This window comes from Acinonyx jubatus, chromosome D2 (genome assembly GCF_027475565.1).
Source record: "Acinonyx jubatus isolate Ajub_Pintada_27869175 chromosome D2, VMU_Ajub_asm_v1.0, whole genome shotgun sequence".
In the NCBI taxonomy this organism is placed as follows: Eukaryota; Metazoa; Chordata; class Mammalia; order Carnivora; family Felidae; genus Acinonyx; species Acinonyx jubatus.
The window spans coordinates 20,198,295-20,214,458 of NC_069393.1; the positions used below are offsets into that span (position 1 = coordinate 20,198,295).

A 16,164-nucleotide genomic window follows, 5' to 3' on the forward strand; every position below is an offset into this window, starting at 1 on the left:
TTTCAAAAGAGGTTAAATCAAGCTCACAAGGATGGCAGCTTTAAAATCGCATGGAAAGTTTTCATTAACAAGCTGTGGATCTTCAAGCCTTCTAACTTATAAATTGAAATATTCAGTTTAATAGACCCCAAGAGGCTATAAGCCCAGAAATTACAGTGTATATTTTGTTCAATGCAACTAAAATGGGATCTCCAAGGCACATGACTGAGGGTATCACTGGACCAAATCTGTGCTCTATCAAACACAGTCCAAAAGACACTTTGGAAAGAGATCTGATTAGGAATGAAAAGACCTGAGTTGTCCTGGCTAGGTCAATTCTTTCCTGTGTGATCCTGGGGAAGTTACTTCCCTTCTCTGAGCCTGTTCCTTCAAAGGTCAAATGAGAAATAAGACTGGCTGATCCCTTCTAATTCTAACATTGTCTAATTTCACAAATAGTGAACATCTGGCTGAAATAGCCTTTTCTAAATCCATGAGTCTAATGATAGTTAAATGTGAAAATAATTGTAGAAATAAACAGGGTTTGGATAGGAATATAAAATGGTCACATTCAACATAGAAGGAAAGATGCATGTTGTACCAGGACATCAGACTAACATGGAGGCTGAGCAAGAGCTCAGACTAAAATATTAGCTGTGGGTGCTATTAATTCCATAGTACGCATGACAGGAAGGAAAGCCTTACACACAGCAACCAACTAAAGCCCAATGACATGTCAAACCTCTAACCACAGCCTGGCACCTTGACATAAAGGGGGAGGGGAAGCTCTGTTCCCTGAGACATCAAAGGTTCTGATTACATCAGAGACTTTTGTACACACTGAAGCAGTGGTGACCATGACGCCCTCCTCTACTGCTCCCAAATGCATTCATCCACATTTGTGATGTTTAAGTGTGTTGTGTGAGCATGTGCCTGCACCAGCTCTAAAACTTCTCTAGACAAAAACAGGAGGTGCCAGGAGAAATTCTATTAAAATAGGCAGCCTGCTGGGTGGCTCTTACAATAGAAAGAAGTAATCCAGAGTCCTGTGGCTGCAGGCTGAAAAATTTAGTGAAGAATTAATGTGTCAAATGTTTCTCTCTCTTTGGACAAGGCAGGGACTGTCAGGGGATAGCCTGGTCGAATATCACTAAAATAGATTAAAAATGTAATAATATCTAGGACCACTTACTTCCCTTGTGTGAAACACTGTAATAAGCATTATATTACAGTATAATTATTCGCTCATCTAATACAAACTTAAGAAGTCACTACTAATATTAACTCTACTGCACAGATGGATAAACGGAGACTCAGAAAGATAAAATAACAAGTCCAAAGTCACAGAGTTCCTAACTAGCTGTGCCAGATTCAAATCCAGATCAGTCTGATTTAAGAATTTCCAGGTGTATGGCAGGCTGACAGCCTGGACACAGACACAGTGTAGAAGTGGGGAATGGACAGAAGAAGACTGAGACAAAGGAGGGATCCTTGATTGCTTGTTGGGTAGGTGAGAACACAAAGTTCCTGTGCCTGAAACTAGGAAGCTGGGTGATGCCATTTTCACCTCTCCTGCACGTGCACCTACATGCACATGCACACATATACCACACCAATCCATCCTAGTAAGCTAAGCAGTGCCACCTAGTGGAGAACAGAGCCATTACACCAAGCCCCGCCCAACTCCACCCTCCAAGCACATGCCCTAGAGAACCACAAGTTTCTCCATCTTCTTAGTGTACAGACTATAGAGTGCTTCATTGTTTGAGTTCTAGGGGAAACTGGATGTAACTTCATTCAAGTTTCACTCTGTTTGCTGGTTCATCTATTTTTTTTATTTCTTTTATTTTCTTTTTCTCCTTTCATTTATTTTTCTTGGATACAGAAAGAGAAAATTTTATTTTTGTCTTTTTATTTTATTTTTTAAAAATTTTTAACATTTATTTATTTTTGAGAGACAGAGAGAGACAGAGTGTGAGTTGGGGAGGGGCAGAGAGAAAAGGAGACACATAATCTGAAGCAGACTCCAGACTCTGAGCTGTCAGCACAGAGCCCAACTTAGGGCTCAGACTCACAGACTGCAAGATCATGACCTGAGCTGAAGTTGGATGCTTAACCCACTGAGCCACCCAGGCGCCCATAGATTCCTTTAAAATTTTTTAAAATTCTTTTTACTATGTTTTATATTTTTTTCTAAGTATTTTATTCTATTTCACTTTCTTCATTACATTTTATTCTATTTTATTGTATACATATTTTTAATTTTTAAACTTTCTTACTTTTTGTCTTTTTCTTTCTTTTTCTTTTCTTTCCCTTTTTTCTCTATTCTATCAAGTTTCTTTCAACAACCAGACCAAAACTCACCTAGACAGAGGATCTAGCTTCTTTTATTTGATTTTCTGTGTTGTTTTTAATATTTCTTACTTTTTATTTTATTTAAGTTATCCTTTTTCTTCCTCCAAAATGGCAAAATGAAGGAATTCACCCCAAAAGAAAGAACACAAAGAAATGACAGCCAGGGGCTTAATCAACACAGATATAAGCAAGATGTCTGAACTGGAATTTAGAGTCACAATAATAAGAATATTATCTGGAGTTGAAAAAAGCATAGAATCTCTTTCTGAATAGATAAAAGAAGTAAAACCTAGTCAGTATGAAACTTAAAATGCTATAACCAAGAGGAAATCTTGAATGGATGCAGCAGTGGCAAGGATGGATGAAGAGAGCAGCAAATCAGTGATAAGAGAAGACAAATTATGGAGAATAATGAATCAGAAAAAAAGAGAGTAACTAAGGTAAAAGAGCATGGTACAAGAATTAGATAACTCAGTGACTTATGAAAAAGGAATAACATCTGAATCATAGGAGTCCAAGAAGATGAAGAGAGAGAAAAAGGGGTAGAAGGTTTATGTCAGCAAATTATTCTGGAAAATTTTCCTACTCTGGGGAAAGACATAGATGTCAAAATCCAGGAAGCACAGAGAACTCCCAATAGATTCAACAAAAACTTACCATCAACAAGGCATATCATAGTCAAATTCACAAAATACACAAACAAGGAAAGAATTATGAAAGCAGCAATGGGAAAAAAAAGTCCTTAACTTATAAGGGAAGACAGAGCAGGGTTGCAGCAGACCTATCCACAGGAACCTGGTAGGCCAAAAAGAAGTGGCAGGATATATTCAACATGCGGGATTGGAAAAATACGCAGCTAAGAACTCTGTATCCAGCAAGGTTGTCGTTCAAAACAGAAGGAGAGATAAAGAGATTCTTGACAAACAAAAACTAAAGGAGTTCATGACCACGAAACTATTCCTGCAAGAAATTTGAAGGGGGACTCTCTGAGTGGAGAAAAGAAGAAACAAAACAAAAAAGACCAAAGGCAACAAAGACTAGAAAGGACCAGAGAACACCACCAGAAACTCCAACTCTATAGGCAACACATTGGCACTATATTCATATCTTTCAGTACTTACTCTAAATGTTAATGGACTAAATGCTCCAATCAAAAGACGTAGGGTAACAGAATGGATAAGAAAACAAGTTTCATCTATATGCTGTTTACAAGAGACCCACTTTAGACCTAAAGACACCTTCAGATTGAAAGTCAGGTGATGGAGAAACATCTACCATGCTAATGGTCACCAAAGGAAAGGCAGAGTAGCCATAATTATATCAGACAATCTAGATTTTAGAATAAAGGATGTAACAAGAGATGAATAGGGCATTATATCATAATTAAGGGGTCTATCCACAAAGAAGATCTAACAATTGTAAACTTTTATGCCCCAACGTGGGGTACTCAAATATATATCAGTTAATCACAAACATAAAGAAACTCATTGATAATAATACCATAATATTAGGGGATTTCACCACCCCACTTACAGCAATGGACAGATCATCTAAGCAAAAATCAACAAGGAAACAATGGCTTTAACTGACACACTGGACTGGATGGTTAACAGATATATTCAGAACATTTCATTCTAAAGCAGCAGAATGCACATTTTTCTCAACTGCACATAGAACATTCTCCAGAATAGATCACATACTGGGACACATATCAGCCTTCAACAAGTACAAACAGATTGAGATGACACTGTGCATATTTTCAGACCACAATGCTAAGAAACTCAAAATCAACCACAAGAAAAAATTTGGAAAGACAATGAATACTTGGAGACGAAAGAACATTCTACTAAAGAATTAATGAGATAACTAAGAAGTTAAAGAGGAAATTAAGAAGTAAATGGAAACCAATGAAAATGATAACACAACAGCCCAAAACCTCTGGGATACAGGAAAGACAGTCATAAGAGGGAAGTATATAGCAATCCAGGCCTTCCTAATGAAGAAAGAAAAGTCTCAGGTACACAACCTAACCACACACCTTAAAGAACTTGAAAAATAACAGCAAATAAAGCCCAAATCCAGCAGAAGACAGGAAATAATACAGATTAGAGCATAAATCAGTGCTATCAAAATTAAAATAATAATAATAATAATAATAATAATAATAATAATAATAATAAATAAAGCAGTAGAACAGATCGATGAAACCAGGCACTGGTTCTTTCAAAGAATTAACAAAATTGAAAACCCCTAGTCACATTGATCAAAAAGAAAAAAAAAAAGGACCCAAAATAAATAAAATCAAGAATGAAAGAGGAGAGATCACAACCACCACTGCATGAAAACAAATAATGAGAGAATATTATGAGAAATTTTGTCAACAAATAGGGCAATCTGGAAGAAATGGACAAATTCCTAGAAACATATATTACCAAAACTGAAACATGAAGAAACAGAAAATGTGAACAGACCCATAACCAGTAAAGAAATTTAATTACTCATCAAAATCTCCCAACAAACAAGGGTCCAGGGCCAGATGGCTTTCCAGAGGAATTCTACCAAACTTTTAAAGAGGAGTTAATAGGGGAAAATGACAGTGTAGGAGGATGCTGGGCTCACCACGTCCTGCGGATCACTTAGATTCCACCCACACCTGTCTAAATAACCCAGAAAATCACCAGAAGACTAGCAGAACAGATTCTCCAGAGCCAAGCATATACGGTCCACGGAAGAGGGTAGGAAGGGTGGAGAGGCGGTGCATGCTACACGGACTGGAGGGAGGGAGTCGGGATGGAGGGGCAGTCCACCAGCAAAGCAGAGGCCCCGAGTCTGGCTTGCAAAAACGGAGGGGGCGGACGGAGTGTGTTCTGACAGCAAGTGGGACTTAACATCTGGAATGTTATAAGTTAACAGATCTGCTCGTGAACGGGAGGGCTGGAGGACAACGGGAGGGAGAGTTGTTGAGCCACAGACAACAGAGTGCAGCTTGGAGGGGAACAAAGGTGCTCACCAGCACCATCTCCCTTGCCCATCCCCCAGCCAAAATCCCAAAGGGAACCAGTTCCTGTCAGGGAACATGCTTGCACCTCGCAAACACCCAACGCTGTGCTTCTGTGGATCCATCCCCCTGGTGGTGGGTCTGACTCCCTCCCAGTGCCTCAGGGCCCCCCAAAGTGGATCACCGAAGGATAAGCAGCTGAGCCTGCCCCTCCCGCCCTGTGCACTTTGCCGATCTACCCCAGCTAATACGCTAGATCCCAAGCACCACAAGACTGGCAGTGTGCAAGTAGCCCAGACGGGCCACACCACCCCACAGTGAATCCCGCCCCTAGGAGAGAGAAAGAGAAGGTACACACCAGTCTGACTGTGGCCCCAGTGGTGAGCTGGGGACAGACATCAGGTCTGACTGCAGCCCCGCCCACCAATGCAAGTTATTCAAGACAGCACAGGGGAAGTGCCCTGCAGTTCCTCACCACTCCAGGGACTATCCAAAATGACCAAACAGAAGAATTCCCCTCAAAAAATCTCCAGCAAATAACGACAGCTAACGAACTGATCAAAAACGATTTAAACAATATAAACAGAAAGTGAATTTAGAATAATAGTCCTAAAATTAATTGCTGGGTTTGAAAACAGTATAAAGGACAGCAGAGAATCTATTGCTACAGAGATGAAGGGACTAAGAAACAGCCAGGAGGAGCTAAAAAATGCTATTAATGAGCTGCAAAGTAAAATGGAGACGACCACAGCTTGGATTGAAGAGGCAGAGGAGAGAATAGGTGAACTAGAAGATAATTTATAGAAAAAGAAGAAGCTGAGAAAAAGAGAGATAAAATAATCCAAGAGCATGAGGGGAAAATTAGAAAACTAAGTGATGCACTAAGAGAAATAATCTACGCATAATTGGTATTCCAGAGGAGGACGAGAGAGGGAAAGGTGCTGAAGGTGTACTTGAAGAAATAATAGCTGAGAACTTCCCTGAACTGGGGAAGGAAAAAGGCATTGAAATCCAAGAGGCACAGAGAACTCCCTTCAGACGTAACTTGAATCGATCTTCTGCATGATATATCATAGTAAAACTGGCAAAATACAAGGATAAAGAGAAAATTCTGAAAACATCGAGGGATAAACGTGCTCTAACATATAAAGGGAGACCAGTAAGACTTGTGACGGATCTCTCTACTGAAACTCGGCAGGCCAGAAAGGAATGGCAGGAGATCTTCAATGTGATGAACAGAAAAAATATGCAGCTGAGAATTCTTTATGCAACAAGTCTGTCATTTAGAATAGAAGGAGAGATAAAGGTCTTCCCAAACAAACAAAAACTGAAGGAATTTGTCACCACTAAACCAGCCCTACAAGAGATCCTAAGGGGGATCCTGTGAGACAAAGTACCAGAGACATCACTATAACCATGAAACCTATGGGCATCACAATGACTCTAAACCCATATCTTTCTATAATAACACTGAATGTAAATGGACTAAATGCACCAACCAAAAGACATAGGGTATCAGAATGGATAAAAAAACAAGACCCATCTATTTGCTGTCTACAAGTACTCATTTTAGACCTGAGGACACCTTCAGATTGAAAGTGAGGGGATGGAGAACAATTTATCATGCTACTGGAGGTCAAAAGAAAGCTGGAGTAGCCATACTTATATCAGACAAACTAGACTTTAAATTAAAGGCTGTAACAAGAGATAAAGAAGGACATTATATAATAATTACAGGGTTTATCCATCAAGAAGAACTAACAATTATAAATGTCTCTGTGCCAAATACAGGAGCCCCCAAATATATAAAACAATTACTCACAAACATAAACAACCTTATTGACAAGAATGTGGTAATTGCAGGGGACTTTAATCCCCCATTTACAGAAATGGATAGATCATCAAGACACATTGTCAATAAAGAAACAAGGTCCCTGGATGATATATTGGATCAGATGGACTTGACAGATATATTTAGAATTCTTAATCCCAAAGCAACACAATATACTTTCTTCTCGAGTGCACATGGAACATTCTCCAAGATAGATCACATACTGGGTCACAAAACAGCCCTTTATACGTATACACGAATTGAGATCATACCATGCATACTTTCAGACCACAAGGGTATGAAGCTTGAAATTAACCACAGGAAAAAGTCTGGAAAACCTCCAAAAGCATGGAAGTTAAAGAACACCCTACTAAAGAATGAGTGGGTCAACCAGACAATTAGAGAAGAAATAAACAAATATATGGAAACAAACGAAAATGAAAATACAACAATCCAAATGCTTTGGAATGCAGCGAAGGCAGTCCTGAGAGGAAAATACATTGCAATCCAGGCCTATCTCAAACACAAGAAAAATACCCAATACAAAAACTAACAGCACACCTAAAGGAAATAGAAGCAGAGCAGCAAAGACACCCCAAAACCAGCAGAAGAAGAGAAATAATAAAGAGCAGAGCAGAAATAAACAATATAGAATCTAAAAACACTGTATAGCAGATCAATGAAACCAAGAGTTGGTTTTTTGAAAAAATAAACAAAATTGACAAACCTCTAGCCAGGATTCTCAAAAAGAAAAGGGAGATGACCCAAATATATAAAATCATGAATGAAAATGGAATTATTACAACCAATCCCTCAGAGATACAAGCAATTATCAGGGAATACTATAAAAAATTGTATGCCAACAAACTGGACAACCTGGAAGAAATGGACAAATTCCTAAGCACCCACACACTTCCAAAATTAAAACTGGAGGAAATAGCAAGTTTGAACAGACCCATCACCAGCGAAGAAATTGAATCCAGATTGCTTCCCTGGGGAATTCTACCAGACATTTAAAGCAGAGATAATACCTATCCTTCTCAAGCTATTCCAAGAAATAGAAAGGGAAGGAAAACTTCCAGACTCATTGTATGAAGCCAGTATTACTTTGATTCCTAAACCAGACAGAGACCCAGTAAAAAAAGAGAACTACAGGCCAATATCCCCGATGAATATGGATGTAAAAATTCTCAATAAGATACTAGCAAATTGAATTCAACAGCATATAAAAAGAATGATTCACCATGACCAAGTAGGATTCATTCCTGGGATGCAGGGCTGGTTCAACATTCACAAATCAATCAACGTGATACATCACATTAATAAAAGAAAAGAGAAGAACCATATGATCCTATCAATCGATGCAGAAAAGGCATTTGACAAAATTCAGCAACCTTTCTGAATAAAAACCCTTGAGAAAGTTGGGATTGAAGGAACATACTTAAACATCATAAAAGCCATTTTTGAAAAGCCCACAGCTAATATCATCCTCAATGGGGAAAAACTGAGAGCTTTCCCCCTGAGATCAGGAACACGACAGGGATGCCCACTCTCACCGCTGTTGTTTAACATAGTGTTGGAAGTGCTAGCAACAGCAATCAGACAACAAAAGGAAATCAAAGGCATCAAAATTGGCAAAGATGAAGTCAAGCTTTCACTTTTTGCAGATGACATGATATTATACATGGAAACTCCGATAGACTCCACCAAAAGTCTGCTAGAACTGATACATGAATTCAGCAAAGTTGCAGGATACAAAATCAATGTACAGAAAACAGTTGCATTCTTATACACTAACAATGAAGCAACAGAAAGACAAATAAAGAAACTGATCCCATTCACAATTGCACCAAGAAGCATAAAATACCTAGGAATAAATCTAACCAAAGATGTAAATGATCTGTATGCTGAAAACTATAGAAAGCTTATGAAGGGAACTGAAGAAGATATAAAGAAATGGAAAAACATTCCGTGCTCATGGATTGGAAAAATAAATATTGTCAAAATGTCAATACTACCCAAAGCTATCTACACATTCAATGCAATCCCAATCAAAATTGCACCAGCATTCTTCTCAAAACTAGAGCAAGCAATCCTAAAATTCATATGGAACCACAAAAGGCCCCGAATATCCAAAGTAATTTTGAAAAAGAAGACCAAAGCAGGAGGCATCACAATCCCAGACTTTAGCCTCTACTACAAAGCTGTAATCATCAAGACAGCATGGTATTGGCACAAAAACAGACACGTAGACCAATGGAATAGAATAGAGAATCCAGAATTGGATGCACAAAAGTATGGCTGACTAATCCTTGACAAAGCAGGAAAGAATATCCAATGGAAAAAAGACAGTATCTTTAACAAATGGTGCTGGGAGAACTGGACAGCAACCTGCAGAAGAATGAAACTAGACCACTTTCTTATACCATTCACAAAAATAAACTCAAAATGGATAAAGGACCTGAATGTGAGACAGGAAACCATAAAAACACTAGAGGAGAAAGCAGGAAAAGACCTCTCTGACCTCAGCTGCAGCAATTTCTTACTCGACACATCCCCAAAGGCAAGGGAATTAAAAGCAAAAATGAACTACTGGGACCTTATGAAGATGAAAAGCTTCTGCACAGCAAAGGAAACAACCAACAAAGCTAAAAGGCAACAACAGAATGGGAAAAGACATTTGTAAATGACATATCGGACAAAGGGCTAGTATCCAAAATCTATAAAGAGCTCACCAAACTCCACACCCGAAAAACAAATAACCCAGTGAAGAAATGGGCAGAAAACATGAATAGACACTTGTCTAAAGAAGACATCCGGATGGCCAACAGGCACATGAAAAGATGCTCAACGTCGCTCCTCATCAGGGAATTACAAATCAAAACCACACTCAGATATCACCTCACGCCAGTCAGAGTGGCCAAAATGAACAAATCAGGAGACTATAGATGCTGGAGAGGATGTGGAGAAATGGGAACCCTCTTGCACTGTTGGTGGGAATGCAAACTGGTGCAGCCACTCTGGAAAACAGTGTGGAGTTTCCTCAAAAAATTAAAAATAGACCTACCCTATGACCCAGCAATAGCACTGCTAGGAATTTACCCAAGGGATACAGGAGTACTGATGCATAGGGGCACTTGTGCCCCAATGTTTATAGCAGCACTCTCAACAATAGCCAAATTGTGGAAAGAGCCTAAATGTCCATCAACTGATGAATGGATAAAGAAATTGTGGCTTATACACACAATGGAGTACTACGTGGCAATGAAAAAGAATGAAATATGGCCCTTTGTAGCAATGTGGATGGAACTGGAGAGTGTGATGCTAAGTGAAATAAGCCATACAGAGAAAGACAGATACCATATGTTTTCACTCTTATGTGGATCCTGAGAAACTTAACAGAAACCATGGGGGAGGGGAAGGAAAAATAAAAGAGGTTAGAGTGGGAGACAGCCAAAGCATAAGAGAGTCTTAGAAACTGAGAACAAACTGAGGGTTGATGGGGGGTGGCAGGGAGGGGGTGTAGGTGATGGGCATTGAAGAGGGCATCTTTTGGGATGAGCACTGGGTGTTGTATGGAAACCAATTTAACAGTAAATTTCATATATTAAAAAATAAATAAAAGAAAAGAAAAACAAAAAAATAAAGAAGAGTTAATATCTATTCTTTTGAAGCTGTTGCAAAAATAGAAATGGAAGGAAATTTTCCAAACTCATTCTATGAGGTCAGCATTACCTCGATTCCAAAACCAGACAAAGACCCCACTAAAAAGGAGATCTACAGACCAATTTCCCTGATGAATATTGACACAAAAATCCTCAACAAGTTACTAACCAACAGGATCCAACAATATATTAAAAAATATTAACCACGTTCAAATGGATTTATTTCTGGGATGCAAGCCTTGTTTAATATCTGCAATTAAATCAATGTGATACATCACATTAATAATAATAGTAACACATTAAAGAATAAGAACTATACGATTCTCTCAATACATGCAGAGAAAGCATTTAACAAAATACATCATCCTTTCTTGATAAAAAAAAACCTCAAGAAAGTAGGGATAGAAAGATCATACCTTAAGATCATAAAAACCATATATGAAAGACCCACCACGAAAATCATCCTCAATAGGGAAAACTGAGAGTTTTCTCCCTAAGGTCAGGAACACGACAAGGATATCCACTCTCACCACTATTACTCAACATAGTGTTAGAAGCCCTAGCCTCAGCAGTCAGACAACACAAAGAAATAAAAGGCATCCAAATCAGCAAGGAGGAAGCCAAACTCTGAGTCTTCGCAGACGACATGATACTCTATATGGAAAACTCAAAAGATTCCACCAAAAAACTGCTAGAACTGATCCATGAATTCAGCAAAGTTGCAGGATATAAAATCAATGTACAGATATCAATTTCATTTCTATATACCAATAATGAAGCAGCAGAAAGAGAAATCAAGGAATTTATCCCATTTACAATTGCACCAAAAACCATAAAACACCTAGGAATAAACCTAACCAAAGAGGTGAAAAATCTATACACTGAAAATGATAGAAAGCTTATAAAAGAAATCAAAGAACACACACATACACACACACACACACACACACACACACACACACGGAAAAGCATTCCATGCTCATGGATTGGAAGAAAAAATATTGTTAAAATGTCAATGCTACCCAAAGTAATTTATATCTTCAATGCAATCCCTATCAAAATAGCACCAGCATTCTTCACAGAGCTAGAATAAACAATTCTAAAATTTGTATGGAACCAGAAAGACTCCGAATAGCTAAAGTAATCCTGAAAAAGAAAACCAAGGCTGGAGGCATCACAATTCCAGGCTTTAAGATGTATTACAAAGCTCTAATCATCAAGACAGTGTGGCCCTGGCACAAAACCAGACACATAGATCAATGGAACAGAATAGAGAACCCAGAAATTGACCAACAAACATATGGCCAACTAATCTTTGACAAAGCAGGAAAGGATATCCAATGGAAAAAGGCAGTTTCTTCAGCAAATGGTGTTGGTAAAACAGGAAAGTAACATACAGAAGAATGAACCTGGACCACTCTCTTATACATACACAAAAATAAACTTTAAATGAATGAAATACCTAAACATAAGACAGGAAGCCATCAAAATACTAGAGGAAAAAGCAGGCAAAAACCTCTTTGACCTCAGTCATGGCAACTTCTTACTCAACATATCTCTGGAAGCAAGGGAAACAAAAGCAAAAATGAACTATTGGGACCTCATCAAGATAAAAAGCTTCTGCACAGAGAAGGAATCAACATAACTAAAAGGCAAGTGATGGAATGTGGGAAGATATTTGCAAAGGACATATCAGATAAAGGGTTAGTATCCAAAATCTATAAAGAACTTACCAAACTCAACACCCAAAAAACAAATAATCCAGTGAAGAAATGGGCAAACGACATGAGTAAACAATTTTCCAAAGAAAACATCCAGATGGCTAACAGACACATGAAAAAATGCTCAACATCCCTCATCATTAGAGAAATGCAAATCAAAACCACAATGAGATACCACCTCACACCTGTCAGATGGCTAAAATTAACAACTGAAGCAACAACATAGTTGGCGAGGATGTGAGGAAAGAGGAACTCTTTTGCACCATTGGTGGGAACGCAAACTGGTGCAGCCACTCTGGGAAACAGTATGGAAGTTTCTCAAAAAATTAAAAATAGAACTACCCTACGACCCAGCATTGGACTACTAGGTATTTATCCAAAGGATACAGGAGTGCTGTTTTGAAGGGGCACATGCACCCACCCCTATATTTATAACAACACTATCAACAATAGCCAAAGTATGGAAAGAGCCCAAATGTCCATTGACTGATGAATGCATAAAGAAGATGTGGTATATATATGCAATGGAATATTAATGGGCAATCAAAACAAATGAAATCTTGCCATTTGCAACAATGTGGATGGAACTAGTGTATTATGCTAAGCAAAATTAGTCAGAGAAAGACAAATATATGACTTCACTCATGTGGAATTTAAGATATAAAACAGATGAATATAAGGTAAGGGGAGCAAAAATAGTATAAAAACAGGGAGGGGGACAAGACATAAGAGACTCTTAAATACAAACAGAACAAACTGAGGGTTGCTGGAGGGGTTGTGGGTAGGGCGATGGGTTAAATGGGCAAGGGACATTAAGGACGACACTTGGGATAAACATTGGTGGTTATATGTAGGGGATGAATCACTGGATTCTATTCCTGAAATCATTATTGCACTATATGCTAATTAACTTGGATGTAAATTTAAAAAAAGATATGCCCCCTCACCCCCAAAAAAAGAATTGCCAGGTGTATATATACAGTGGAATATTACTCAGCCATTAAAAAGAATGAAATCTTGCCATTTGCAATAACATGGATGGAGTTAGAATACGTTATGCTACACAAAATTAGAGAAAGACAAATACCATATGATTTCACTCATATGTGGAGTTTAAGAAACAAAACAAATGAACATAGGGGAAGGGGGGAAAAAGAGGGAAGCAAACCACAAGAGACTCTTAACAATAGAGAACAAACTGTTGATGGAAGGTGTTGGGCTAAATTGAAGATGGGCTAAATTGATGATGGGGATTAAGGAGAGTACTTGTGATGACCACTGAGTGTTGTATTTAAGTGATGAATCACTAAAGCCTACACCTGCACCCAATTTTACTATATGTGTTAACTAATTAGAATTTAAATAAAAACTTGAAATAAAAAAATTGGCAGGTACTAAGTATTAACAGGCTCCGGTAATGGAGCTTATAGTTGTTACTCTACAGTCCCCAAAGTGAGGGCATCACAGATCCAATAACACTCCAGCTGCAAACAGAAAAAATCAGTTTCTCTCAAGATACCTAGAACTTTCAAAATGTGGACACTTACAAATCTTACTTCTATTCCTCCATTGCAAAACCCACTCATATTTATTCTACCATCCTAAGTCTGAGCTGATAGAACGCAACCACCTAAGGCAAGTTACAGGTCTTTTCTGGGCCTCAATTTCCTTATCTCTAAAATAAAGGCTTGTATTCATTATTTGTAGGGTGCCCCTCCTGCGCTAAAAAGGTAAAAGACGGTAAGTAGCTTTGAAAAAGAAAAGTTTGTCTTGAAAAGCTGTCTGATTTTGTTTTCTATTGTGCAAAGCTAAAAATCACTCTTTACACCCCTCTTTTAGTGAATTTGAAGCCACTGTGGGAAACAGGTCAGAAAGAATGGGAGAGTGGGATATCATCCACTTTCACCTCCCTCCCCCAATCTTATTTGACTCATGGGGATGTGCCAATTGCCTTTGTACCAAGGTTTAGTGAGCCTTTAAATATTTCAAGATGTATGAGACGTTATCCCCTGTTCTCTTTTATTCTGATAACAAGCTGTCTGGGCCCTCTGCCAAAGACCCAATATCTTTGTGCAGTTCTACATGAATATGATTTTTCTCTATGCCATGGTCACCATTAGGGAAGATAAATAAAACTAACATTGGCAATGAGGACACTTACCTTTCTATTGTTTCTTATATAATGAAAGAAAAAGTTCATCATTACAACACTGCAACACCAGCATGAAGACTGGTGTCTCTTGGACTGGGAAAGATAGATTGGGGGTTGTTATTATGAGTGGCCTGAACAGATGTTACTTGATAGGTCCCTATCTATCAACCAGGAGATATTTTTATGTCAAAGAAAACTCTCCCTCATTCTGTTATACAAGTAGAGATTCTGTCCTTTGTGTCCTTAATAGGTTCTTACAAACATGTAAATGGTAAAGAGTTAAAGAAAAAAATAAGATCATAATTCAAAAGTTTTCTAAATTTCAGTCTTAGACTATTAGTGATAGGAATGTTCCTTAGGGGGGAAAGAGGAGGATAGATAATCAAATCAGTTTGGAAATAAGAATTATAATCCAAATCTGGAGTCTCTATTCCATTGGTCTGTGTCTGTTTTTGTGCCAATACCGTACTGTCTTGATGATCACAGCTTTGTAGTAGAGGCTAAAGTCTGGGACTGTGATGCCTCCCTCTTTGGTTTTCTTCTTCAATATTACCTTGGCTATTTGGGGTCTTTTGTGGTTCCATAAAATTTTAGGATTCCTTGTTCTAGCTTCGAGAAGAATGCTGGTTACAATTTTGATTGGGATTGCATGGAATGTGTAGATTGCTTTGGGTAGTACTGACATTTTAACAATATTTATTCTTCCATTGTATGGCCAACTAATCTTTGACAAAGCAGGAAAGAATATCCAACGGAAAAAAGGCAGTCTCTTTAACAAATGGTGCTGGGAGAACTGGACAGCAACATGCAGAAGAATGAAAATAAACCACTTTCTTACATCATTCATAAAAATAAACTCAAAATGGATGAAGGAACTGAATGTGAGATAGGAAACTATCAAAACCCTAGAGGAGAAAGCAGGAAAAAACCTCTCTGACCTCAGCCGCAGCAATTTCTTACTCAACACATCTCCAAAGGCAAAGGAATTAAAAGCAAAAATGAACTATTGGGACCTCATGAAGATAAAAAGCTTCTGCACTGCAAAGGAAACAATCAACAAAACTAAAAGGCAACCAATGGAATAGGAAAAGATATTTGCAAATGACATATCAGACAAAGGGCTAGTATCCAAAATCTACAAAGAACTAACCAAACTCCACACCCCCCCAAAAAATCCAGTGAAGAAATGGGCAGAAAACATGAATAGACACTTTTCTAAAGAAGACATTCAGATGGTCAACAGGTACATGAAAAGATGCCTCAATGTCACTCATCATCAGGGAAATAAAAATCAAAACCACACTGAGATACCACACCTCACGCCAGAGTGGCTAAAATGAACAAATCGGGAGACTACAGATGCTGGTGAGGATGTGGAGAAATCAGAACCCTCTTGTACTGTTGGTAGGAATGCAAACTGGAGCAGCCGCTCTGGAAAACAGTGTGCAGGTTCCTCAAAAAAT

The 16,164-nt window shown here is 38.3% G+C and overlaps 1 protein-coding gene across 6 annotated transcripts in view; it reads right to left on the reverse strand.

The window, feature by feature from the left end:
• Nucleotides 1-16,164, reverse strand: part of FAM13C (family with sequence similarity 13 member C) — a 160,698-nt gene that overhangs the window by 18,427 nt on the left and 126,107 nt on the right. The gene's annotated exons all lie outside the window — the stretch shown is intronic.